The sequence below is a fragment of the Parasteatoda tepidariorum genome, chromosome 8 (genome assembly GCF_982258835.1).
Source record: "Parasteatoda tepidariorum strain Cologne lab strain chromosome 8, Ptep-v5.0, whole genome shotgun sequence".
In the NCBI taxonomy this organism is placed as follows: Eukaryota; Metazoa; Arthropoda; class Arachnida; order Araneae; family Theridiidae; genus Parasteatoda; species Parasteatoda tepidariorum.
Window position 1 is genome coordinate 103,608,734 of NC_141762.1, and position 27,148 is coordinate 103,635,881.

Sequence of the window (27,148 nt, forward strand, 5' to 3'; positions counted from 1 at the left end):
ATTTTAATGGTATTTTCCAGAAAAGTGTAGGAATTGTAGGAATTCCGACTGATTTATGATGGTCCAACATAAAAAAAAATTTTTAATGGTATTTTCCAGAAAAGTATAGGAATTGTAGGAATTCCGACTGATTTACGATGGTCCAACATAAAAAAAAAATTTAATAGTATTTTCCAGAAAACCAAAAAGAATTCATGGAAATGTATAGTTAGAACCATCACGGATTGTTTTTTTCTTATTTCCAATGCAGCAGGCGATACAGATATTATCCTAACGCCGAACAGAGATCAAAAGAAAAGAGAAATACAAATACAGAAAGAGATGAAATGTACAAAATACAAAAACAAAACCTCAAACACAAAAATGAAATCAAGAATTTAAATTGAACAAAAAGTCTCTGCCTCCCAGTATCAGCAGTAGATGCAGTTCTTTATGAGAATTGAACAGTTGAAGAGACGTTCAGCATTCATCGTCGCACCACTGCGGCAGAGGAGGCAGGCAGGATTATCCACTATATCAGTGTTTCCCAAAGTGTAGTACGCGTACCCCCAGGGGTACGGGAACAGTTTAGTGGGGGCACGCGTTCTAATGTGAAATATCGTGCAGCAAACGAAAATTTCATTTAAAAACAAAGCTAGCCATGAAAATTTACGAGTGCGTATTTTTCTTTTGGCTAGTTTTGCAGAGTTAACAGTTAATAATGAGTGGTGTCAACAGCCAGGTGTGATTTTTTACTTTTGTGCAATTTTTTTATAGTGAAAAAATACATTGATTTTTTTATTAGTGATACGCAGCGTTACGAAAAATTTAGAAAGGGTACACAAAAGTCATAAGTTTGGGAAACAATGCACTATATTAAGACGGAAAAGATGAGCGTATAAGCAATCGTGCTTGGTAGCAAGACAAAAGGCAGCTACAGCACTGCTTCTTGGGCAATCGGGGAGATTAAAGATGTGATTTCTCCATGATTTTTCTTTTGTCCGTTCTTTTAGCAATTCAAAACATCAAAATCGAAACAAAGAGATCTCTGCTACAGAGCTGTTACTCATTTAGCACCACCCAGGAGGCACGTGTAGCTTTAATAGGTATGCTACGGAGGCGAGTAACTTTGCCTCTCATTGGATTGACGGAATGTTGGTCAATGAAAATAAATGAATGTAGCATTTTCCAGCATGAAATGATGGAAGATTGCTGTTATATCAAAAACCCTGAAAGCATAATGGAAAATGTTTCATGATGGCGACCATCATGAATCGTACTGAAACCAATACAAACCATCAAAATGGTCTTGTTGTTTTAGATTAAAATCATTCTCTTGGTTTCAATCCAATCAAAATTCCTGATGAGACCATAAATGACTTTGGTAATGTAGTCACTCATTGAAAGATAACATGTGTGAGTTTGATTTTTATTAGATGCCAGTGTTAATTTTACGTTAACACTTTATACCTCTTCCGGGTTGCGGACAGAATCAATATGCAGCCATTTCTTCAAAATTTTCATTTAGTTATTAATTAGGAACATTTTATTTCATTTCATAACTGCATCTAGTTGTGAGAAACCTATTACAGATTAGAAATTACAAAAATGACATTATTGCATTAACTCATTATACACAAGTAATATAAAAGGAAAATTAAAGTCGATTCGTACTTATTTCAACAAATAATAATTTTATTTTAGTTCTTATTTAATAATTACAATTTTTTTGTCCCATATAAAACTAAAATTAAATTTAGCGAATTGAATTTAATTAATGAAATAATATTTGATAAAACTGTATTAACATCAAATGTTATCCACTACAAGCTGAAAAAATTTAATGTGAATTTTAGTGGATGAATAAAAAGTACTAGTTTATTAACTATTAAAAATTTGAACACTATATGTATATATATATGTATGTTTATTCAAACTTAAATTTCATTTCCTTCAACTAGTGTACTAATTAATATATACTTGTTATGAATATTTATATACTTCACTTTGTAAGCTTTCAATAACAGTATTCACAAACTTATAATATATTGACATATATTGGTACATATATATTGTTATTGACAACTTTGCATGTCACTGAATTCTAGAATATAAAATGTAAAGTATTTTGTTTAAATAAACTCTTTGTTATTGAAACTTTTTAAGAAAACTAATTAACTTTGCGGGGGGGTATCAGAAAACAGATCATATTAAAGGGGAATACATTATTATACCGAGGTTGTAACAATGAAAAATCTATTTTGCTGAGATGAAATTCCAAAATACTTGAACATAAAGTTATACATTTTTAATTACCATAATAAAACATTCTTTTCTTACTAAGTTTTGTCAGGTGAGGATATTAAAACCTGTTTTATAATATGATTAAAAATAGTTCAACTATGCGAACGTAAATGAATCTTTCAGAATTTTAAAACATAAAAATTCATGAAAAGAAAATCCATTAAATTTATTTTTTGTTGCTAAAATACAAAAATGAAGTTTTTTATGTCTGACCGAGTAAATTATTAGAGGTGTTTGTTATGTCATAGGTTTTAAGGCTTTTTATCTAATGATCTGAATTGCATGATTTAAAAGTAGATATCTCTTTTTTAAGTATTTGTTCTCTGAATTTATCAGATACTTTTCACTGACTTTGAACATCGGTTAGAGTTTTGACGACCCATTTCAAATAAATGCAATTTTTCATTCAATGATTTTAGCATATTAATAAAAGATAAATTTTTTTGTATTTTTTGTTCTTCCCCTGCTCGCTAACGCTCGCCTACACCCGAAAATTGCTACGCAATCTTATATAGTTTGCTTCGCTCGCTACTAACTTAGGTGCATTGCAAATGCACAAAATTTTAAGAATTCAAAACAATCATTCAAATCCATATAAAAACTTTTTTTAAAAAAAATATTACATCTTTTTAGTAAATACTAAGTCACTAAAATAAATTTGAATTCAAATAAATGACATGTAATTCGTTAAACCTATTAGAAATGTGCTATAGTATAAAATCTTAAAGCGTAACAGCACGACTGAGACTCATTTTTCAATGAAAAACTAATAATAATAAAACAAATTCGTGATATAAATCAAATAAATTCGTAATATATAAATTCGTGAAAAAAAAGCGCTTTCGACAGAATACTAAAATAGAGATCGATCGACAAAGACCACTCACTTCTGCCTAGCTTAATAGTATAAGATTGCCGCAGCTGATAGGGTGAATTTCGGAAGAGATCATATTTTGGTGAGAATGCTCTCTCTGGTTATTTCAGTTTCCGTTTTTAAAAGCGCTATATGTTGAGCGACCTCAGCTAGATTTGGCATGCGACATTTTTAGCGGCAATCATTGATCGATTTTCTAGCGTTGCCATTCGGGAAGTTGTAATGAGGCTTTTTTTGTCTCCGTGTAAGAGAAACATATATATAGATTCTTAAGGATCTACCTGCATATGTTTGTTTAGACTTCAAGAGTCAAAATTTTTGATGGTTTTTCCATTGATAAACCAACATAATTTTGATTTCAACCATCAATAATTCCATCATGAACTATTATATTTTTTGATGGTAACCAACATAAGTAATCATCACCAAAATGTACGAATTCGGACTGATTCAGGATGGTTCAACATAAGAATAGCAACTTTTTTTGATGGTTTGTTCACGTTAAAACCATCACGAATTTCCAACATAGTTTCTTAGAAATCAAATATTGGAACGGTCATGAACAACCCCCATCCCAATGTAGGATTTCGAACTGATCTATAATGGTCCAACATAAAAAAATTGTTTGGATGTTATCAATAATAAGAAGTCACACTAAAACATTATATTGTAACAGTTTAATATAACAAGAATTACCATTAGTCCATCATAAACCATCAAGGATTGTTGGTTCTGGAGAGTTAAACTTCTCTTTATGGTTAACCATCACAGTATTAAAATAGCATTTTCCATCATGGAATGATGGAAGTTTGTTGGCATATCAAAAACCATGAACACGTAATGGAAAATGTTGGATGATGTTTACCATTAAATGATGTTAAACAATCGTGAATCACGCTGAAACCAACATTAACCGCCAAAATGTTTTGAGGGGACCATCAAGAATTTTGACTTGGATCCTTTTTTGTCGCAAACAATTTTTTTCGCAAAGATGAAACAAACGGCCTTTTGAAATTTGACAAATCATTGTTGAAAGAGACAGTTTTACAAAACATCAAAATGTAGGAAATAAATAAGCGGGAATTTCAATTAACTTAGTTTGTTTTGATATCGAACTCCTTCAGTGATTGTTTACATCAATAGCATTTTTGCTCTCTTGCTTAACTATTAATCTGCAACACTCTCGAAATATGTACTTTTTTTGCCTTTATAATTAACAATTAATTAATTTTTGGCATCAAATCATAAAAGTAAAAACAAATATCATTTTTATCTTTTAATTATAACCTCCTATATTTTTAAAACAATGTGTGATGGGCCACCAAAGGTTCCAGCAATTAGAAAAGAAACAGAAATCTCTGGTTTTCCGCGGATGAATACATATTTAAATATATTTTTTAAAATAATTTGTTTATAAACATAAAAAATACCAAAAGTTTTATTGGTACATGCCAGAATTTTCTATATTTTTCTTATTTACATTTTAAAAAAGCACATAATAAGCAATATTTGAAATTTTAATAAATATGGTGTAAGAAACTTAATATTTGAGATTTGGATTCTAAAATTGTTGTTATTAATAAATAAGGCCACCGGCCAATACCAACAGTCCAGTTTGAATAAAATGATCTCTTTTTTAAGGCCAACATTTTCCATTCAACATTCATCCAACATTTTCCATTATTCGTTCATGGTTTTTGATATGCCAACAAACTTCCATCATTCCATGATGTACTTTATTAACATGATGGTTAACCATGAAGAGCAGTTTGAATCTCGTTGACAAACAATCCGTGATGGTTCTGACTATGCATTTCCATGACGGAATTCACGTTGGTTCTCAGGAATGTACCATCAAAACAATTTGTTTATTTTTTCTTTGTTGGCATATCATAAATCAGTCCGAATTCCTTATTTGGGATGATGGTTGCTCATAACAGTTTCAACAATTTATTTCTAAGAAACTATGAGGGAAATTTCCGTTGGTTTAACAAGAATAAACAGTCAAAACAAGTTGCTATTCTTATGTTGTACCATCATAAATCATTCCGAATTCCTACATTAGGGTGATGGTTACTTATGTTGGCAAAAAATATAAAGGTTCATGATGGAATTATTGATCATTACCTTCAATATTATGTTGGTTCATCAATGAAAAACCATGAAAAATTTTGACTTGGATACTATGCTCGTAAGTGATTGGTATGTTAGCAAAGTTAATTTATTATCACCCTATGTAGTCCCGCAGTGAACTGATCGTTAAGACACGGTTCCTAGCAGATCACCGAAATCAAGCATCACTGGCTGCGGTCAGTGTGCGGGTGGGTGACCACTTGGATTACTCTGAGTAGGGACCGAGGGTGCGTGGTATGGGTCCTCGTTAAACTGTTCTACCGTAAAGTGTTCGACTTCGTGTGCAGGTCGTCGGGCTACCAAAGCGGGGGTGCCGTCGCCTCTGCAGAGGGTCAAAATTGTGATGGCATGTCTTCGGATCATCCTCAGGGATGTTTCCCTGACCGTCGCCAATAGCCCACTGTGCAGCTGTAGTGCGACGTAAATTAACTACAACTACAACATCACCCTATTTAGGGTTGTTTTTCGAAATAAAACTTGCTTTTTCAATGAAAAAAGTTTTTTTCTCGTCTTCTATCGCACGGAATAAACTTAAAAATTCAAAAAAAAAGAAAAAAAAAGTTTTTTTTCCCGTTTTAAAATGGAAACGTCAATTAAATATTCTTCGTGATAAGAATGTTCAGAATCAAATGTTCTGACGTTTTTCAAAATCCCAGACGTCTCCTCACCCGAGAAGAGAGCTGAAGGATTACGTCAACCATTTTTTCTAAGGTAAGGCTTCGACATTGAAAAAAAAAAAAAAAAAAGAACCGTCCAAAGGACTCAAATAACGAATTCCTTTTTTCAAAAGTTCTATTCTCTCCCTCTTCTTCATTCTTAGAATAAAAAAAATTCCATTTTCATCAATTGTCAAACGAACCGACGAAGTTCTTATATTAAAGGAATTTCGGATAACGGACCATAAATTTTATTCAATTATTTTTATTTATTTATCGTGAAAATGTCTCTCAAATGCTCCATATAGTTTGAGAATACGGGTAAATTTTAAAGGCGGGATCAGAAAAGACATTTATTTTAAACCGATAGAATTACAGTCCTTATTACTTGACTCACTATAAGATTCTGTGTTAAATCTTAATTATCACATGATACTATACAACTCGGTTTGCACCTGTTTAAGTTCGTGTATCAGTTGGTTAAATTAGACGATATATAACATAAATTCGATGATTGATTGGATAAATGAGACGATATATAACATAAATTCGACGTTTGATTGGATAAATGAGACGATATATAACATAAATTCGATGATTGATTGGATAAATGAGACGATATATTATATAAATATGGAATATTTATTAAATCAGGTATTACACTAGCATATTATAATATTTAAACGCACAAATTATTAAACGCACTGTAATTATTTAACAATGACATGTTTCACACAAGTTTATAGGCAATACGTTCAAATTTAAAACAAAAATAAATGTAATGAAATGACAGATGAATATACAAGAATATATTAAAGAAAAACAGTGTAACAGATAGAATTAGGTACTTGCACTTCAGGATGAAGACCTGACATACCCACACATGTGACCTATGACGTCTGCACCGGCTGATCGCTTATAAGCAAAATGGCGTATTAAACTAGAGCTATCCACTTAAGTTAGAATGTTAACGGGAAGTTAATTAAATACAGTACCATATCACACATCGAATTTATTGAATTTTTTTTTCTCTTCTACGTATTTTACTTAACTTATTTGTTTATGTATTGTAACCGTGATATATTTTTGTTTTGTGTACCTGGCAACCTCGATGCATAATTAGTTTGTTTATGTTCCTCATGGCCTCGTGGAAAGAACAGTCGAGAAAGAATCTTTGCGAAAGAATTTAGAAAGTGTCACTTCAGAGAATTGATCGGCTTGGCTTACTGGAAATGGAATGGAAAGTTGCTAGCGTAAACAAATGCCTCGTTACAAAGATTTAAAGTTAATTACAGTATTCGTCTTCAGTGGAAGCACACTATAAAAATTATGGTGTTATATTTTATCGAATTTTCTCCTAAATATTTGCGAAGGAACACTTTTTTTAACACCAAATTGAGCTTTCATACACAAATAAAAAGAATGTATGAAAAATCTAAACACCAAAAATGCAAAATGTTTACACCCAGATCACTCTCATAACACCATACGTTAAATATTTTTGCATTCAAAAACTAAAATATAGGTGAATTTTGATTTCTTCTGTAATAAGCAAGCGTTGGTAGCGAGTTGGTGAGAGGCAGTCTTTAATCTTGCTTTTCAAAAAAAATAATTTAACACCTAAGTAAGCCATTTTGACCATTTGAAGCCTAAGGTTGCCTAAGGAAGTCTTTCTGACTGCTTTTAATTTCAATTAGAAAAACAATGATGCATATAATGACACAACTTATTAGAATTTTGTAAAACATATAATTTTTTGTTAATATTTACTAATAACTTGTTATATAACTGTAAATAATATAAAAAAATATTAAATAGTAATTTTAAAAAAAAATTCTTAACACATTATTTATTCTTTTACAATGTAGTCATTTTGACTGCTTTAGGGCAATATAGGTATATACTAAGTTTCAGTCTTTCTTGTGTTAAAGATGTGTATGCATATTTTTAGTTGTGCTATAAAGATATATATATTTTAAATTTCAACTCTCTGTAAACTAGTTTTTGTAACATATAATTTCTATCTGGTCCTGCTTTGTAAAGTCTAGTTCGAGTTCGTCGAATTATTCTCTCTGATACGCATATGTTTGGCTGACAAACTCATTTTATTTTAAGAATTAGAATGTATGCGACCTAAATAGCTGATTCATACTTTGTTTTCTCGTAAAAAAAACTTTACTGATTCTCATGTGCATTTTATCTTACTGCAAATATGAATGTTAGTGTTATTAAATAGCAAATTCAGTTGGTGGTGAAGCAATTTCAGTAGTGTATAAAAACACATTGTAGGTGCGTCATAGAACTATTCTTGAGATTTAGTGTGAAGTAATTGGCACCATTTTTGGTGCTCAGATAAGCGAAAATATTTTACTGTGTTGCTGTGTAGAAAACTGTAATGATAGATTATTAACTCTGAAATATTTTACAAGGTTCCGCATTTAGTAATTAAGAAACAATAATAATAAATAATAAAAAAATTCCTACTTAGATCAACGAAGAAAAATTTTATTTTAGTTACGTTTTATTAAACAATTACTATTTTTCTCCCAAATGAAACTAAAATTAATTAAATTTAATTAAGGAGTTAATATTTGAAAAAAATGAATTAACATCAAGTGTCATTCACTACAAGCTAAAAAAAATGCATTGATTGGATGAGTAAATAAGTATTTTATTAACAATTGAAAATTTTTAACAAGGTCTAGAAGAAAAGTAAATTGATAATAGGAATTGAAAAAGTGCCGTCCACTTTGAGCATAAACCTTTATCCTTTGAAACCTTCAGTAAAGTGCTGCCATCTATTGTTCTAAATTGCATTTAAGCATTGTATGTTCCAGAGATAGAATCGGGTTTGGCAAAGAAATGAAGCCGAAAAAAACTTCACCCGATATGTATTCGGGTATAACAAGACGATACACTCAAAAAAAGTAAAATTACCCCGAGTAATACTCGGACGTGACATTTTGGATCAACAGTTGCTGTTCCAGAGATTTCGGTCATGACATTTAAAAGGTTAACACGCTTGTCGTTTTCAGACTTCAAACTCTTTAAAGAGAAAGAAGAAAGATAAAATCCATTTTGGCCAATCAAAAAAAAAAGTTTTATTCTGTTCGAAAGAAAAACAATACTCTTTTGATTACGACTTTTTGCTATTCGAGCACACAATTACCTTAACGAGATGTTTTGACGGAGAGTAAAAAGAAAAAAACATTGAAAAGAAGAAAACATCTTTTATTTAACCTGCGATGCAAGGAATCAATTCTTGAAACACTGCTATTCGATTTCATTTAAATTGATCTCAGTAGGTAAACGTGACTCTTTTTTTTTTTCTTTTTAAATCTTTTAAAAGCAAGTAATATAAATAAAAAAAATTAAATTTAATTTCTACTTAGGTCAATAAAGAAAAGTTTTATTTTAGTTACTTTTTATTAAATAATTAAAAAATTTTCTCCTTATAAAACTAAAACTAATTCATTAAATTTGATGAATAAATCAATATTTGAAGAAAAGTCTTATATCCAAAATGTATGTATTCTCTAGAAAATCTAAAACAAAAAAATCTGTATGTCTTAAATTATTTGACCTACATGAACCTATATTTTAAAAAAAATCTTCAGATTATATTTTGAAGATTTTCTTTAAATTATCTTAAGATTTTCTTCAGATTATCTTCTTAATCTGAATATTTTAAGAATCAGTGGGCCAAATAACTTAATTAACATGATAATATCCGTGAGTTATTTGATAATATCCATTATAAATGTCAATTATAAAATGAGTAATTTTTTTTCGCTTCAGGAATGATCTTTAGAAGAAAAAAAATTGATGCGTGTTAAAAAAAGAAATCGCGCTTTTATTTTAACCGAAAATAGATTTGTGTACTAATTTTAAAATTATTTATCCATCTCAATGAATTATGAAATAACAATTGTCCAATAACAATTTGTCCGATAATAATGAATTATGAAATAACAATTGTCCAATAGTAATGAATTGTGAAATAACAATAGTCCAATAACAATTTGTTCAATAGTAACGAATTATGAAATAACAATTTGTCCAATAGTAATGAATTATGAAATAACAATAGTCCAATAACAATTTCTCCAATAGTAATGAATTATGAAATAACAATAGTCCAATAACAATTTGTCCAATAGTAATGAATTATGAAATAACAATAGTCCAATAACAATTTGTCCAATAGTAATGAATTATGAAATAACAAGTTGTCTAATAACAATGTCCAAATCATGTAAGTAACACCGACAGTTTTTCCGATTGCATTTTTTATTTAATAACTCAACGTCTCGAAAATTCAATAAAAATTTATTATAGAGTTAATTTACTTAAATATGTTGGATAAAAACTGAGCATTTTAGTGCATATAAAATAAATATCAATAGAATTCAAAATGTTATCCCTTCCGAATTTTAGCGTTTCATAAATATTCATCAATTTCTTCTACAAAATTATGTACTTTGTAACCCGTACGTGAGATTTTCTTAAATCAAATTTCACCATTCAAAAAATAAATTGAAGCAAACTTGCGAAGAAAATAAAAAAATCTTGAATAAGTTATTTTCTCTCAATTAGGCAATACTTTGAAGAAAAATTTTATTTCTTTACTTTGCAAAATTCTTTTTTTTCTTCTTTCTAAAAGTTAGCCGAGAGGTTATTTTAAGCTATAATAACAGGTTTCAGATATGTGAGCGATACCTTCGTTAAGAAAATATAATAACAAATGATGGCATCTTTTTGACCTTCCATGAAAAAGAAATTTCGTTTTTGTTTTAGTTTAAAATAATGTTAAAACTAAAAGTAACAGGAAAATATAATTTGTTTTATTTGATGCATCTTATGGCGGAGGTTTGTTCTCCATCAGTAGCCGCCAATATTCGTATAGTAGAAAATAACTTTATGATTGTTCATTTTAGCCATTAATGAATAGATTAAACAATTAACAGTCTCCAAAATTTAGATTTTATTAAGCATAATTGGTGATATAGAATGTTCACTCTAACATCTAAGAAAAAGGAAATTTCCTAAAGGGATCAAATCCAATATTCGCACACAGAGAGATTAAACAGCCAGAATATCATTTCTGACTCTTGGAAATTGAGAAAGGGGAGTCCCGAAAGGGCACTCCCTGTCTCCACAATTTGGAAATTAAAAGTGAATATAATTATTACTAACGGACACCGAAAGTATGGGTAGGAGATCCAAAATTGGCGATTTATCAAAATATAACATAGCCAAAACAAAGCAAACCAGCATAACAATATTGGATTTAAAGAATACCTTGGCGATCACGAGTCGCCAACAAATTTATGAGAATTATTACAACCATGCAACTTAAACATTTAGCAGTTGGAAATTAGAATAAAAACTTATTAATAGATTTTTGTTCTCGATTAGAGGCGACAGTGAATTAATAAGTCTGCATTAGTAATGAAATAGAAAGTATCCGTTACATTGATCTATGCCAGTGTTTCCCAAACTTACGACTTATGTGTACCCTTTCTAAATTTTTCGTAACGCTGCGTACCACCAATAAAAAAATGAATGTATTTTTTTTAAAAATATGTTTATTTTTATTTTTTGGTGCAAAGTTTTGTTAATAAGTTTATTTGCATCATGGAAAAGGATGGTATTGTTTTTGCTGCGATAAAAAAATAGCACGAAAGTTAAAAATCACAATTGGCTGTTGTCACCACTAATTAACTTTGCAAAAAGTAGCCAATAGAAAAATACGTAATAGTATATTTTCATGGCTAGCTTTGCTTTTATATAAAATTTTTTGAAATTTTCGTTTGTTGCAAGATATTTCGCATAAGAACGCGTACCCCCACTAAACTGTTCCCATACCCCTGGGGGTACGCGTACCACACTTTGGGAAACACTGATCTATGCAAAAGAAGAATAAATATTTTCTTCTCATTTTAAAAGATTAAGACTTTGATTTATTTTAAATTTAATTCTATTAATAAAAACAAACTTAAGTAATGAAAGATATTTTAAAAGGACAGAAAATAAATATGTAATGCCAATTGTGGCATCACATCTTTTTTTCATAATGAAAATAGGCAAATATACTCTGAATTATAGAGGAAATACTTATTGCATAAAAAACTTTTTAAAAATCCAACAATTAACAGCTGATCTTTAACAGATATTACGTATTTAAAATCACGTATAACTAATATTTAAACTAGCCATTATGAAAAAAAAACATTGACTAGCCATTATGAAAAAACCCGTGAAAACATTGATGCTATTTGAAAGAAACGGAAGGTATTTTTGGATGTATTTAATTCTTAGAGGAAAAAAAGGAGCCTTAAACAATATAAAAAACTATCAACTATTTGATAATTTCCCATTTCTTAAATTAAATATTCGTTGTCAAAAAACGCATAAAAATTTGAGGTTAAATGAATTTCGAAAAAAAATGTTGTGAAAAAACAAACCCGCTCATGTAAACATGAATAAATATTTCTTTATTATTCCCTTATTTAATGTAAGCAAATTTTTTATTCAAAACAATTTTGAACATAGATCTAAATTAGGTTCTCCAGCGAAGTTCGTCTCTTTAAAGTAGTGAAGTAGTTACTAATTTCTAAGGTGGTTTGTAGTCACTACATTTAAAAAAAAGTAGTTGTAACTAACTATAATTGTAATAAAGTAGTTGAAGTTAAATGCATTTGTAAAATGAAATAGTTGTCGTAAACAGCAAAATAATTTAACTTTTCCGACCACGGCTTGGAGTACTTAGTTATTTATTAAAAGTTTTGTTTTCTAAATCTTTTTTTCTCAGTTCAAATTTTTTCAGCAGGGGTGCAAAACTACTCGACTTGTATTAAACCTATTAAGTAAAATCTAAGTACTGCTGTTTAAATTCATACTAGTTCTTAAATATTGGTATATATTTCACGATTTTTTTATGCCAGAAAATGGTTTTTTTTTTCTTATTTATAGAAATCCAAAAAATTTTAGCTTTTATTTAATTTTATTTTTCGATTTCTTTGAAGTGCGGTTTTAAAAAAAAGTATATTTGTTTGTCTATTTAAAAAAATTTCAAGTTATTAACAGGGATATTATGATTTTAGTCATTCACGCAAGACGTCATAACATCTTCCTTTTCTTCAAATTTCAGTTTTTTGAATTGTTTAAAAAAAAAAAACTTTGCGTTTAAATAATGTCCGTGCGTAATTTTAACTTATAGAAAATCGAAGAAAGTAGCACGTTGAATTTTTCTCAAAGAATTCAAAACCATCTCGTGAAAACATTATTATAAAATTCAGCTCACCTTTACAAAACGCTATGTAAAATTTGGGTGGCTATTTTATTGATTAAAATGGAGAAAACAGCATGTCAGAAGTCTTGAGCATTAAGTTGCATAATAAAATTACAAAACCGTCCAACTAAAAAAAAACAAACAATACAAGATTTAATTATTTCCGATCTAATATTTATTTACAATCTAAATTACTTGAACTGGATACCAACTAAAGCAATATTAATTTAAAAAGCAATGATCGTTAATTAAGTTAAAACTAAATTACCATTAATTTAAACAGCAATGATAGTTAATAAAGTTAAATCTAAATTACTTGAACTGAATACTAACTAAAGCAATATTAAAGTAATAATCGTAAATTAAATTAATACTTCATGTGCCAAGTTTCTCTGAGTTAAAACAAGTTATTGTGTATAAGGACATAAATTATTTTATGTCAGTTAAATGAGGTTTAATCCTAGTATCCAAAATTAAAAATTGTAAAAAAAAACTTAAAGTTGGCGGCAAATTGTTATGCCTCCTCCTCTTTAGTAGATGTCAGAAAACTGCGCCAACATCAGTGTCAGCTTTTTTCAGTATAAAGAATAAAAATAAAAGAATTGTTATCTAAATTAGTAAGATACAGTCTACCACGCATCATTTTTATACTTATCGAATCAGACAAGATTTAAGACTGAAAGTCTAATAATTAGGTTTACAAAAGGAATAATGCTTGAATTATTTCGGTATAAACTCACGACATTGCTATTGTCACAATCAAATAGGACTTTTTCTGCACCCTGTATCTTTCTGCTAAATTGAAGTAGACCAAATATGAGTCATTTGTACAAATATTTTAGAAGTCGCAACCATTTTTAAACTTAAAAATTGTTCTTTTTTGTCTTGTTTTTGTTTCTTTATTTCACTTTCGATACTGCTATCTAACACTAAGTTATGTATTGTTTCCTATCTACACTAAATCGATTAAAAAGTAAACCGATTAGAAAGAATTAATAATTTAAGAAATATTACATCCTCATATATTATTTTATCAAAGGGGGGTTTGTCTCGCCATCACTTACTAAGAAGTGAGTATTTATTAGTTTGCCACCAACATGAATTTTTATTTTTTGAATATCCAGTTGTTGATTTGTAAGCTACTTTTCAGCAAATTTCGAAATTATATCCTCCTCCCAAACAAATATAACAATGCAAAGATTTGGAATAAAAGTGTAAAACTCAAAAATATGTAAGAAAATTGAAATCAAAAGTTTGATGTGAACATGATAGTTGGGCCAAATTTACAGTAATTTATTAAATTGACAGTAATTCTGTGTTTTTCTGTGAGGGACGGATATCAGTTCTAAAAAAAAATAAAAATTTTAAAATTTTGAATAAATGTGCGATCTTAAAATGTGTGTTGTAATAAAAAGTTAAAATGAGTACATATGTACTGTTACCAAATTTATTGAAATTTTAATTTTAGGTTTATAAAGGAAATATTAGTTTTTAATTTCTATTGATTCCATTTCATCGATAGAAATAACTATTGTTACATACTTTCCTTTTATTTGATATTGTTTACTCAATATCAACGTTTCACTTTTAATGAATATTTTAATGTTTAGTAGGCAATGTTTATATAAGGGTGTATTTTATTATTGCTCTGCTGCCACTTTTTTTTAAACAATAGCGCAAGAGAAGGTAAAGTTTCATAAGTTGAGTTTTTCAACAAATGGAATACTTCGATTCATTAACAGAAGTTTTTTATAAATACTATATTTCACTTTATAATCGTCGTTGAACCGCCGACTCAGTTTATGTTTATGACGAATAATATTCAACTCCCCAACCTAGTAAGTTTGAACCCACTCCAAAAGACAAGGAAACTCTTGGATCCAGCATTGATAGAAATTTACCTTCGTAGAGGTCTTTATGATAGAACTAATCCGCATTTGCGTTACATGGAGATGGAAACCACGAAATCTTTCCACGTGTTCTGACGGTAAGGGGACTCTAACCCATGATCCGTCTACCACTGAGGATATTTCATGTCAGCACTGTGAGTGGTGCAAGCCGGATGCAGAATTCGTATCGACCAGCCATCGGCGGGATCGAACCCCGGTTCACTTCATTGGAAGGCGAACTCTAAATCCCCTAGCCTGATCGCTAACGCTCACCATCCCCCAAAGACTGCTACGCAATCTCATAAGGCTCACATTGCAAATAAAGATCGCTCTACTCGACACCATATTTTGTGCTATTTTAGCTCTGAAACTGAAAATAACTAAAGAATAGAAAAAAATAATCATTTTGTTATTTTCTTTAGTCAACGAAACAAAAATAGCAATAGTAGTTGGATGTATGACATCGTTAATTTCTTGTTTCCAGATTCGCCATCTTTTGAAAGCACAATTAAAATTATTTTGCACTTGAAAAATGTGTATCAATGGCAACGAAACCGAATGCGCAGGAATCACAACAGAAATTCAGATTAACTCTCAACTACTATCTCTATTATAAATAATTTAAATACTGAGTGCACCTTCAGTAAACACCGAGAATTGAAAACATGATCTCGAAACATTTTAATAAGAGAACAATGCTACTATTTATACAACAGTTTTGTTTTAACAACAAAAGTGAAAACGAAGTTACTTCCATATTATCTTACCATTTTCATTACTATATTCAACAAGAAACGGAATCCATAATGATTTGAATCAGTGCTACAGAAAGAAAAAGTGTTTTAAAATAAGAAAGTTTTTATAAGCTTATTCTAAATCGAAGCTGTCAAAAAAATATTTTAAATTTTTAAAAAAATTAAATTTAAAAAAAATTACATTAATTACTTAACCTGACTTCTCAGATAGCACAGATTGTCACCACGATGTCATAAAAAAAAAGACAATGGTTCCATCAGTCACAGTCACAAGTGTGAATTGTCCCAAGGAGGTCATAATGTGACTTAGTTGTTACTGTCTTGTGATATCACATAAAATTCCCCATGACTATTTTGACTTTTGTCGCATAGTTCCAAAGTCAAATTTTTTGATAGTTTTCCTTTAATGGACCATCATAATCTTGATATTAACCATCAGTAATTCCATCATGAATCATATTTTCGATGGTAACCAACATTAGTAATCATCACCAAATGTACGAATTCGAACTGATTTATGATGGTCCTACATAAAACAAGCAGATTGTTTTGATGGTTTGTTCACGTTAAAACCATCCCGAATTTCCATCATAGTATCGTAGAAATCAAATATTGGAACGATCATGAACAAACATCATCCCGATGTAGAATTTCAGACTGATTTATGAAGGTCCAACTGAAAAAAAATTGTTTTGATGTTTTTAACAATAAGAAGTCACACTAAAGCATCATAATATAACAGTATAATATAACAAGAATTCCCATTAATCCATCATAAACCATCAAGGATTGGTCATCGAGAGTTAAATTTTTCTTGATGGTTAACCATCATAGTATTAAAATAGCATTTTTCAATTTTTTGGTCCATCAAAAACCATGAACACGTTATTGAAAATGTTGGATGATGGTGCACACTGAAACCAACTTAAACCATTAAAAATTTTTGATTGTATCATCAAGAATTTTGACTTTGGTAGTCACAAATATACTTTACTTTGACAAAAACAACTGCGAAACTTTGTTGCCATTCGATCCTTAAAAATTCACGCGAAAAACATTTCATGACTTCTCTTTCTGATACCGCAAAGGTATTTTTTGAGACTTGAATCTCTAAATTAGACTAGTTACTTGAAAACCTTGTAAGCAGTTTTTTGCCATCTCTTAAAATTAAATATGCAAACATAATAGTCATGAATAGTCACAACAATTACATTCACGGGTGAACTTTTTTAAATGTCTTTAAAAGCCTCTCGATTTAATTTTGAAAAAAAAATTTGATTTAGTACATGCACTAATCTGTAACTCTCTCAGTGTCAAGAAAAAAAAAATTAAATGTAAATTTACCCCTTTGATCAGATTTCCGAACAATATTTAAATATTTTAATATTATATTTTTAAAGAAAGAATTCGGATGTCCCTTCCTTCTGTTCTTAAAATAGACATCGAACATTTCTTTTAAAGATGCATTTTAAAAATTTCAAATTTTTCACAACTGTTATAGTCACAAACCGTCATGATAAGATTTATTTTATTCAAAAACATTATGGCCGAGATTGAGCACTTAAGGTTTTGAGCGAACAAAAACGTAAAGTAAGCATTTTTGTAATCTTTCGATTTTGAATAAAATGCTTTATTCTATTTTGCGTACAATTTTCAATAGAATATAAAGACCATTGCATTGAAGTATATATTGCGTTCACACACTTTTAGGTTTCTTAAATATGCCACAATATTTGTACAAAAATAATAATTTGTGCAAAATAGTTGTTAATAATAATTTGTGCAAAATTTAAATTCAATTCAGCTACTTATTAAAAAGTAAATGGACAGATTGTCGAAAAGGTGAAAATTATTCAAAAGCATGAACATCTAATTTATATTTGTGATCAAAAAGCAAACGGTTATAAATCAAACAAACCACAGATTTTTTTAATAGTCAGTACTTCTTATCTTCCCCCTCAAATTCAAAATGCTATGCATTGATGCTACCATCACTAAAAATTGAACCTAAGATCGTCCGTAAAAGATATGTTACAAGATGGAAATTCCTTGATTTGTGTTGAATCCGTTGAAAACGATTATGCATGCTTTTGTTTTATAAAAAATTTGTTCTAACGTTGAATGTAATTTGTTTGCTGTTAATGTTTGGTGATGTTTTGTTAAAACTAAGTCTAGTGCGTAGTGTTATTCGCGATCGCAACGAACTATAGGGGGCGTTGTTGTATGAGACGCATACCTGCGATTTCTACATGAACCGTCATTCAGTTACTCTAGAGACGTCGTTAATGTAGCATGTAGCATTGCAACGTTCCTTCTTTATTGTGACTAATTAAATTTAAAAAAGAAAAATGCTTGATATTCTTTCTTATGCAAACGAAAACAAAATGGTATCTCTTTTTATTAGAGAAGGAATATACAAAACACATCGGAAAAATATTTATACATTAACAGAAAAAAATATGCATATTCTTATAAGAGTTAAAACCTAATGCCCGAGAAATAGTTTTACTAAATTTAATGATATAACATGAAAGGCCCATTTAAACTTTACATTCTATAGTTTTAAGAATCATATTACTTCAAAAATTAAAATGAACAAAAAGTATACATAAGCCTCATAATTTTATGAAATTTAATTTTGTAAACAAAGTTTTTTGACAACAATTTTTATCAAAAAATTTCAAGTTTCAATAAAAATCATTATTTAGAAACTAAGAAACGTAAAATAAAGAATGCTGACGAAAAAAAAACAAAAAAACAATTCTTTTTTGTCGCCATTTTTAGTGCTGCGAAAATTCGTCTTTGGGATTTGCCAAAAACAAAACAAGATGCAATTGTATTTTTTTAGGAGGGAAATATTTTACCGAATAAACGAAAATGTACCAATTCCCACAACATAAAACTTTATCTTGGTAAACGTTCGTTTTTGGAAATGTTATTTCATTTGGAATCTTATTTATCAGAGTTCATATGGCGATATGATTGTTTTGAATCTTTGCTAAACTCTATATCGGCTCATTTTCCACCGAAATCCGATTGACTATTTTGATTTTAAATAAAGTGTTTTATTTTATGAATTGTCGCAAAAATTTTAAGTGTAGATTAGCGGCACTTAAATCCGCCAAATCTGTAGCGGCGGTGGCGTTAATAAGTAAGTACCGAATTTTTATTCCATACTTTTCTGAATCATATTACTTCAAACATTGGAATATACAAGAAGCATACATAAACACATAATGTTATACCATTTAATTTTTCAAAAAAAGTATTTTGAGAACAATTTTTATCAAAAAATTATAAACTAAAAAACGGAAAATAAAGAATTCTTAGGATAAAAAAACGATTTCAAGAATTCTTTACATTAAAATAAAAACTTTCATATTGTTACTTTTTTTATTATTCTTATAGTTCTTAATCAGACGTAAAAAACCATTCTGTAGAGAACCATCATCAAATGAAAAAAAAATATTTACAGTCAAATTTTTTATTGTAAAAATCATTGCACTTACCTGATTTATAATTCCCGGAGAATTCCAAAATGATTAGTTCCTTGTTTGAAAACTTTATTCTCAAATAATAGATGCATAGTTTATCCCTTCATTACTTTTAGATAACATACTATACAGCAAAATTTTATAATAGATATGAAATTGAATATGTAGCTAAAAACAGAATAGCTGAATTCTAGTTGAACTTATTCTTTCAACACTAAAAAATACTTACCAAGAAAGCGATTAAAATTAATTAAGAATCAGCACAAATGGCACTATTTCAAGTAACTTGGATAATTTTTTATTGTTTTCCGAATTATATGGATACAGAAATATATACTATTCTATAACGAAGAAGAATATGTTATAACTATTACAATTCTGTATGTTCTGAATTCATATTTATTCACTGGAATGACGAAAGCAATGTTGACTTCACTTTAATTCGTAATGAATTGAAGACAGAAGAAATGCATTTTACCTTAATACACACATCTGTAACAGTATCCGAAATCGGAAGTCATCAGTTGCAAGTTTGTTGATAATAGAAATAAAAAATTATTGCGGAATTTTTCTTCAAATGTTTGGCGTGTTCTGTTCCTGAAAGATTTACTAATATTCTGGAGGTTTTTTTCAAGTTCTTCGGCTTTTTCCTTAGGGAAATTTTGTTTCTTATTTGTTGCTAAAAAATGGCGTCTGATTCAGTCAATGATTTCGATGGAACTAAATGAAAACGTGATAAATTAATGTCCGATATTTACAGGCTCCCGCTAGACGGCGTACTCGAGCGTTGCGATCGCGAATTCCAGTTTGTTGCGTGTTTTTTTTTATTCTAAAAAAGTTTTAGTAATCTTGTTAGGAAATTTCTGCACTTTTTTTTTAAACCATAGTATTGACCTACCATTTTAGTACAATAAAAAATTCTATCTATTTGAATAAATAATTGGAAAAAAATATTTTTTATGCCTGACGCAAAACTACAACGCTCAGAAGCTTACAAAATATACTAGTTTTCTGCTCTTCAGGGTTGGACAAACCTATAATTCATATACGCTAATCTAATACGTTAAAGTATTTTTTTTTCTTAAAATTTTCTTTTAAAAACTTATTTTTTTTCCTTCCAAAATCAGATTTTTTTTTCATTTTCACGTAATTATTTTTGGGTCTAGACTAGTTCTATGTAATGAGGACGAATCAGGTGACGCTGACCCACAAAGAAGCTTCCTGGAAAAGAACATTTCCCAGAAGTTGGAGAAAAACACGTGACAAAAATGACTTATGAACCAATCACAAAGGCGACAACCCTAAGCGAACTCTTATGTCATTGGATAAGAAAATAAACGTGACTAGGGTAAGGAAAACATTCGAATGCAATAACTTTTCTGTACTTTCGAATGCTATGTTACGATCCTTTTCAAGGGCTCTCCCCCCTCTCTTTACATTGTTTACTCTTACCGATGATCTTCTGTCGAAATTGTCACAGTTCGTTAATGTGATTTATTTTAACCCACTCAACATCTAGAGTGTTTTCCGAAGTAGTTTCAGTGTGTATACATTATTACAAGTCGAAAACATTTACGAACATTCTTTCTAGCAAAAAGTTTTATCATGAGTGCCTATATTTATTTCCTTTACACAAAAATACAATAAAATTTTCTCAGAGAATCTTTCAGTTCTTTTCAAAGTTTTAGTATACGTTAGTTTGAGAGAACATTTAGCACTTTATTTTAAAAGACGAAACCATGTATAACTTCTTTCTTTTCACTGTGATTTTATGGCAAATCCTTAAAACGCCTCTTTTTGCGTTTTCTTGATACTTTATTTTCATTTTTGTAATAATACTTTGTTGTATAATACTTTTGTTGAATAATACTTTTGATGATATAGTATTATTCAACAACACAATTTTTTAGAAAGGTAGAAATAAAGGCTATATTGGACAATGAGAAATACCACTTAAATTTTTTTTAGAACTGGATTTTTCCTCAAAATTTTAAGACAATGTTACGCGTTTTGGGATTCGTGAGTAACAAATTAAAACGGATGAAATTGATTTGGATATTTAAAAAATTCTTTTCGTATTGATTTCACAAAAACAAAGATTAATCTAAAAACAGATAAACGGTTACCATTTAATTACCTTCCAAAAATAGCTGATTGCTGAACTGTATTGCTGTAAAAGATGAATAGAGACCGCTTTATATTACAAACCCTAGCAACGAGAGATGGGCCTATGTCAAAGAGGTTAGTGTTTTGCCATGTCTCGAGAAATTTTTTAGCGAATTGAAATTTTTTGCACAAAATTATGAAATTTGTTTACTCAAACATAATTCCTTGCAAAAAATGGCTTTGATTAAATATTTATTGCTTTATTTTATTTTTTATGTAATAATAGTTCAAAAATTTTTAAATTTTAAGGTATTAAATTTTTCAGAAAAGCAATTTTACATGACAAAATACAAATGTAGTCGAATTGTTCTTCAGAAATTGAAATATTTTTTTTTAAATCGTTGCATTTCTAAAATTTGCTGTAGTCATTGGCTTAGAAACGCAATTGTATTTTAACAAATTAATTCAAGAGTCAAGTTATTAAAAACAGTTTTAGATGAATAATAAGAGAAGTATTCGAAAAGAAGATAATTCCGCACCAATGCAAAACCATTCGAGCACCACGACCATTTATTTCAAAATATAGCTCTTACATAAAAAATGATGTAAAATATTCTATTCCATTAAAAGAAGAAAATAAAAACAAAAGGCAGATTTCAATAAACGCTCCCCAATATCTAAAGAGAGACAATTTTCTATTCTCGTTGAGTTTCATAAAAACATTTCGGAACGCATTATTTCTAAGAAATGACGAACGGAAACTGGTATAAATGGAACGCATTACCTTAGAAAACAATAAATCAGAAAAATGATTTGATGAAGTCATGCGAAACCTTTAGTTATTTGAATATCTTGCTGCACATACGTCGGTTGGTTGTATTACAAGTTGAGTTGTTTTTCTTTCTTTCTGTAAATCCAAAACGGATGTTTTTTGGGTAGCAAGAATCGATTGAATACAATTGCGAAGAAGTGGTATTTAAAGTATTTGGTTTTTCATTAGCGAATTGTAGAGACGTTGATAAAAAAGTGTTTTTTATTCTTTAACCACCAAGACATGATGGGATTTTAATGACTACCCGACTTTTTTGTAGATTTGCTAGTTTTTTTTTCGATTTATCGTCTGCGAGGAAAATCAAATAATAGGGCGCAAAATGGTGGCATCAAATTGATACGTCGTTTTTTTATATAAATATATTTTTCTTATCTAATCCTATTTATTGATTTAACAGTTAGCGTTATGCGCAACCAAAAATTTTTGATGAATGAAAATCTAATACTTTCGTAACAAAGTAGTAATTACCACTATTTTTATTTCGTTGTTAGAAGGTAATGATATGCAAAAAGGTACTGTTTGAGTTTTAAATGTCAAGTAATGTAATGAATGTGTGATAAATCGGGTTGTATTTAAATATATATTAACGTTTCAAAAATATACAATCTGAGACAGCGGTTTCCAATTCCGAGAGTAAAGAGTTTTTTTTAAAACCAGTAATAGAGTTTTGAAACTCGCAATAATATTTATATCCAACCACAAATCCATTTTTTGTTTAAAATGTTTGCTATTTTAATAAAATATAAAATGCTAATAAATATAATAAAATAAACATAAAATAAACAGTCTTTTAAATGGTCAAAATTAATAGAAAAAATCGAAACTGGGCAAGATGCCATTGGAGATTTGCACAGAGAAAAATTTTGGGAATATTACTGTACTGTATGTGATTTTAAAATTTTTATTTATAAAAATAAATGTAAAATGTAGCCCTAGATAAATACCACTATTTCCATTCACTCAAAATTGTTCTGGAACTTAAGGAATGTTTTTTTAAAGAAATAGTAAAACGAATACCTTTAACTACAAAAATCATAAATGTGAGGTATCGCAGTTTCTAAGCCTAGAAAAATGATTGAACTGTTTTATATTCTATGTTTGTAAATGCTAAAAATCGTAAATTAAAAAAAAAGTTATAACGCAATTTCTAAATTAATTGCAAATGATGTTAAATACTGCTAAATTTACTAACGATTTTTTTATTCTTGTTAGTAACAAAAAATTTGAGCAGTTTAAATACAGCTGGCGACTAAACAAAGGAATGTTTGTTTCATATTTTTTTATTGGTGTTTTTTTTTCGTTCCATTTGCTGTTCCATATGTGTCCAGGGAAAGAGAAGCTATTTTTCTTCTCCGTGTCGTTTAGATTTTGCTGATTCTGCATTCGGTTTTATGCTTACATGGCATGTGTAGTAACGGTTTGTTATGACAAAAAGAAATTTTTGACTTCAGATATCATCTGCTCTTTCCCAGAGTTTCGAAATGCAGTCGTAAAAAAATGTTTTCGATAAAAGTTTCATTTTTATTTCTTATGTTAATCTTTGTTTAGTATGTTTTGTCATCTGATATGCTATATATATATATATGTATATATATAGCATATATAACATTCAAAATGTAGAAAAAACATGGTCAAATTACAGAATATTGAAGAAAGAAAAGATCAAAATTATTTTCAAAAAAATCCTGAAAAAAAAGATGAAGATCTCTTCATCGGCTCAAATGATTATGTCCTCAAAAAGGAGTGCTTTATAATTTTGTACAAATATAGCCAAAGCAAAATATATCAATGTCATAGTCTGAGGAACACAATATACCATAGTGCGAGTTAAGTAAAATATGTATTACACAAAAAACCGAAAACAAAAATGTAAAGAAAAAAAAGCAGAACAAAACATAAACCGAAATCTATAAAGGGTTTGGTGAATTCAAATAAACTTATATTTACCAGAATCTTTCAAGAATGATTTAAAATATTTTCGTAATAAGTTTGTCAGATTACGAAATAGGAAAACAGAAGCGTAAATGGAGTTAAAAGCGTAAATAGAGAGATTTTATTTCATGGAGCTTTCCTACTGCAATACTGAAGCACGTTTTATTTGTTAGTTACCAAGTATTGGCCTGAAAATGGATATTCTCAAGGTAATATTATTATACTGGATAATTTAAAGAAGCTTATAATGAATAACTTAGATATAATCATACAATTTTAATGATTCTAGAAAATTAACATTTATTTATTTTTTAAAATAAAGAGAGATAGAAAGATACATAATTTTCCCGTTTAGTGCATATTTTTTGCCACGTATTTGCCCGAATTGGATTTGAACATGGTAGAAATATAAATTTACAAAGAAGTTTTTCGTAAATTTATTGATCATAGCATCAATTTACTTAGTGATTTTATTTAGAATTTAATTACTTTATTTTGGTATCCATTGTTTTTATCAAATTTTGAAAGAGTTTGTCGATTTGTTTTTTATGTAAATAAACGCTACTATAGAGTCTTTTAATTCTATTCTCTATTCATTTGATTAAAAAAGGTATTTAAATAGATATTTTAAGAAACCTTAAAATTCCAAGTAGATAGTTTGTTTATATCAAAATTAAAATAATTTCTTTCGCCGTTTCAACAAAGCCGATATTTTCTTCTTTTTCAATACCCAAATCTATAAAATTAAAATTATCATAATGATTTCGAAGCAAGATTAACTCCTCGGGGTAAATATTATTTAATAAAAATTGTGAAAATTAGCGATAATTTAAATCATCAGTAAATCTAAAAACAAATAAATTAAAAACTTTAAATATAATAAATATTTTGGCAGAATAATATTTAATTGTAATTGTAGCAAAATTTTTTTTTTAATTGGTTAATGTCTTATATTTACCCATATGACTTAAAAACACTTTTAAAAGAAAATAAGTAAAAATAATTTTCTTTAGTTTTATATGCTTCTTTGATGACTTCAATAACAAACAAATTCTGATTAATTACATAATTTACTACTTTCGCTTAGCGTTTTAGAAACATATGATTTATAATTTTTAATTCGTATTTCTTCTCTCATTATGTTAGAACAGAGCAATCCAAAACTCATTAGTCGGAGATGATTGCATGTCGACCATATTGCATACACATAACTACATGTTGCATACCCAGAATCATCCAATTTGACATTTACATTAGATTTACAAATTTTTTTCAATAGAGTAGGATTCCGTGAAATGAGGCATATCTGATCTGCGATTTTATGTTGTTCGTATATTTGTTACGGTGGATGATCGAAATAGGTGGTTGTTGACTTTCACCGTTGAATGTTGGCAATCACATAGTTGCAAGACAGAATTCCAGTTAACGATTTCAAAGTGGATCGAAACGTTTGAAATTTATCTTCAGCAGTTCGAATTTCGTTCTTTGCTCCGCGAATTTCTGTCAAGAAATTCGCGGAGCATTTCAAAATCTCTTAAGCATTTCAAAAGCACTTTGTTCAGGTAGATCCTTTGTTCTATTTCAGACGAATCCTTAAGTTGCTTATAGGAATTATCTTTGAAGAAAGACTAAAGCAAAAGTTCCTATCAAACTTTCTTTAGTTCCTCCGAGAATATTCTAACACTGGAAGCAGCACCAGCAGCAGAAAAAGGTTAGATCATAGGTTCTCAACCTTTTTAACGTTGCCGACCCCTTAAGGAGCAAAAAAATTTCATCACCCCCCCCCTTTGTGAAAATCCTGTTATTTAGAGCTTGGGGACGGAGGGACGTGTGCTGAATTATAAGAGGCAAAATTTTGAAGCAATTTTTTTACTCTTTTAGTTTGTTTGGTTTTTTAAAAAGAATTAATTAACTCTATAATTTTCTCACGGCATGTAATCGCAGTCTGTTTGTTAGGATCAAAATAAATACGTTTAATAAAAAAAATACAACAAAGAAACCTATGCCTAAAAAGATTAATTTATTAATTATATAATTAAAAAAACTCCCAAAATAATGTTTTTGCACTAAAAAGTAGTATCAACGAAGCATTTAAGTAACTATGTTAGTGGAATGATTGTACTTAATGGTTCAGACAGTAATTCCATAACGCTCGGTTCAATACTTTTAGTGAGATGAAGACGTGAATACCCTCGTTGCACAATTTCGAGTCGACTTCTCCTTTTTGTGACAAGATCCGTAACAGCTCTGAATCTACGTTCGACAAGGAGGCAGGGAAGGCAATTAAAAAAATTTGTAACGATTGTCTACAGTCCAGGATAGAGACGACTGATGCTACCTTTCAGCAAAAATTCAGTGAGACGAATGCCATTTTGAAGTTTCATTAGTTAAAAGTTCGACCCATTCTTCGTAAATCTGAACCTCTGCTATTTCAATATTCACAAAAGGGTTCATAACCCATAAACCCATTGAGAGACTTACAGGGAGCAAAACGTCTTTAAAATGGTCAGAAAAGTCCACGTGCAAAGAGTCAAGGTGTTGACAATATTCTTATGCATCATCAGAGAGAATTTCGCCTGCTTGGCTGAACTCATTCCAACCAAAATCCTGCTTCCACAAAAGGATTTTTTTTTCGAAAGGCAGAAATAACTGATTTTGTAGCGATCAAATTGAGTTCGTCACCTTGAAGTTGTAAATCAACCGCCATTAAATTTTACTGATAAATCAGCCAAAATCTTTCTTAAATTCTGTCTCTCAGAGCTACATTTCTGTTTCGAGGAACACAAGCAGAAAAGATTCCAATACCTATTGAGACAGAAGCTTTTGGAAAGACAGTAAATCTCGGTGTATAGTAGCAAGTGTCTGAATAATCAATCGTAGAGAGCATAACTGTAAATTTT